The sequence below is a fragment of the Wolffia australiana genome, chromosome 3 (assembly GCF_029677425.1).
Source record: "Wolffia australiana isolate 7733 chromosome 3, ASM2967742v1".
Classification (NCBI taxonomy): domain Eukaryota; kingdom Viridiplantae; phylum Streptophyta; class Magnoliopsida; order Alismatales; family Araceae; genus Wolffia; species Wolffia australiana.
In genome coordinates, this window is record NC_135837.1 from 9,577,077 (window position 1) to 9,580,252 (window position 3,176).

Genomic DNA, 3,176 nt, shown 5'->3' on the forward strand with positions numbered 1-3,176 from the left:
AGTGAATAAAATTGTTATTGGGATGCACATGGGAGGAAAACATAAGCCCAATCAACTTTTTGGAATGAAAAAATAAGTCCATTCCATGTCCCAGATCATTAAAGAGGACGGATACACAAGAATTCTGTTCTTGAAGCCCATATAAGTTTTTTTAAAGAACTGGTTCAAATAAAGGCAACAATGGTGAAACTAATCCATTAATTGAACTTGAAAAGTATACTTTAAAACATGTAAAGGAAGGCATGAGGATCAAGGCTGGAAATAAAGTAATCCTAACGCTCTAAGTCCCTGAGTTAAAATCTAAAGGCTTAGAGAGTTAGCTAACTCCTATTTACACTGTTTTGAATTTCTACTCCCAACCTGGTAGAAGGGACACCAAGCTGTGTGATGTATGGTATGTCTGATTTGATTCTTTTTCACTTTTTTCCCTAGATTAAAAATTTTAGAGGACGGTCAAAGCAACATGCTTTCTAACACATCAAACCATGCTAAAAAATCATATTATAGAAAATTTTACAGCAATTTTTGTTCAGAACTCGTCTTTCCCTATTTTGCTGCTCAACAGCACAATGCCATCTGCAAATTGTGCACCAGCTATTGAAACTGCCCACAAATTTTACCATAAGAGTGGCAGCCAAAGGTATTTGAAGTTATTATAAATTTATTTTTTTCTCTAAAAAATCCCAGAATTTTCCTAGAAATCGTATAAATTAGGAATAATCATCAAATAGTAAAAGTAAATATTGCTTCACTTATTTAAAATACTTTTTTTTCATTTTCATGAAGTTTCTTGATAAAAACATCTAAAATTCCCAAAAATTTAAAACAACTCTAAAAATGTTTTTAAATATATATTGACCAAAATTTATCCTCTCATTACTTGGTCCTTGTGGATTGAGCCCTTAAATTACCTTGTACTGAGTGAGGAAAATTAATTAAATATTGTTGTATAATCAGAGCCTTCAAACAACATATTTTAACTTACAGTCTGGTTTATCAATAGGAAATCAAAACTGTGGGGATAATGTTGTCCTGAAACTTAAGTATTTTTCCTAACTTCTTAATATGGACCAGAGAACCAAATACTCAGAAAATTTCTGTACTCGGGCTCATACCTGTCCAAGTTTTCTATGGGTTGTCTCCACCCAAATTTTAAGAGATATTACATTTCATAATCAATAGAATGGTTTTCAAAGATTATGCTGAAGCTCATATGGAAGATTATTATCTTCAAAATTTTTGATAACATGTCCTTTGAATTTGGTTTGTGCTTTCATAAACACACTGAACTTCCCTTTATACCAAATAACACTCAACAAATGAAAAAAAAGGAAGAAATGTAAAGTGATCTATAAAAGGTATATATGAGGGTATTTCAGTAATCATGAACTTTGTATAATTAGTATGTTATTTATATATCTCTCTCCTAGTTCATAGGTTGTCTAACAGGACAATGTACTCTGCAAGATTGATGCAAAAGGTTGATCAAAACCCTTTTGTAAGGATAAATATTTTCTTTACTTCATTGTAGTTAAAAATGCATGATCATGGTGGAGTATAGTGATCCAACGTGAGGGAGAACCATTGGCAGCTAATACCACCAGAATAATCTCTTTAGTAACTTAAAATACAACAATTTAAATTTTCCCAATCCATTTCACCAATTTTTCACTTTCCCTCTCATTCTTCCATCTCTCACACTCTCTTTTCCAAAGCCATTTTATCTCTAAACTCCCCATTTGGTATCTAGTTTAATGCCCTAAAAACTAGAAACAAAAATCCTCCATTTCCCATTCCAAATAGCACATGCGATTCTGTCGGACAGGTGCTGTTTGTTGACCATGCACAACTGCCGCATGTGGCAGCCAAACGAATGCACTCAATTACATGACGTACTTGTTACTGGTGATCCTCATCAATTTTCATCAATTTACTGTGGATGTTAACTGATAACCTGTACTCTAGTAAAAACCAATTTACTTATGTTTTTATTCAGGCTGAGACATTATTTCCAAATTTGTGGATTCCCAATCCACAGGTGTTGTGTCACCATATTTGATCCTAGTCACCTTGTCCTTGGCTCCCTTTTCTTCACTGAACAATTGCATTTCTGAGCATTGAGATTTTTTTAATATATTGAAGATAGCTGGAGGTTCTGAAATGTTCTTGTATAACCTCAAGAATGTATGATATCATAAGATTTGCTCCACTCCTTAAGTCATGCCTTCAGATAACGTTGTCATTCTTGTTTGGATTTTCATCGTTTGCTGTTCATTTACTTCATAACATGACCTTAGAACCTTTCTGTAGCCAAGAAAAAAAGTAAGTCCATGGTTGTTATAATATATATACCTCCTGTCTGAGGGGGTTACCTTAGGTGCGCCTTTAGGTACAATGTTAGGACCATTTACAAATATGCACTTTGGAGCACGTGAGGAGCAAAGTTATGAGCATAAGCGACACACTAATTTAGGAGTGAGAGTGAAAGCTACTTCACGAGCAAAGGTTATCCAGCATGTAAATTAGGGTAGTGCCTTTCAAATAATGACTACAAACCATTAGATGGGTTATGAAAAAGAGTTTGGCCTTGTATAAAGTTCAAAGGTTCCAAAGGCAAGCGAAGATGCATCGTTTCAACCTGACCTTATTTATTTGACCTTTAATTTGAGATGTGCTAACAGGTTTGGATATGAGCCTACAGTTGTTATTCTTTGCCAAATGCAAGACAACACAGATTATGCAAGAAATTCAGCATGAACTTGACTTACTTGTAGTAAGGTTCAGAAGTTGGAGAACACGACAAGAGGTTTTTGAATTCTGTTCAACAGCCCACGGACTTGGAGCACATTTTTTATTAATTCCCCTACTTGAAGTGATCATTACACCTTCTTCATTTAACCCTAAGGTTTTGAAAGACATTTTTAACTTAAATAGAATAAAAAAAATCAAACTCAACATTCTGAGGCACTACTTCAGGAGTGTATCAAAGTCAATCCAGAGGAAGATTCATGTTAAAAGTTCAATTCAGGTCCAGATACATGTTTCTAAGTCAATTCAATTGTATGGGGTTGCTCATCATTGATGAAAATGCTTTTTATTTTCATTGGAAAACAAATCATGTGGCGCTTCAAATGATTCATAAATTAAAAAATATAAAAGTCTGCACTCACTCAAAT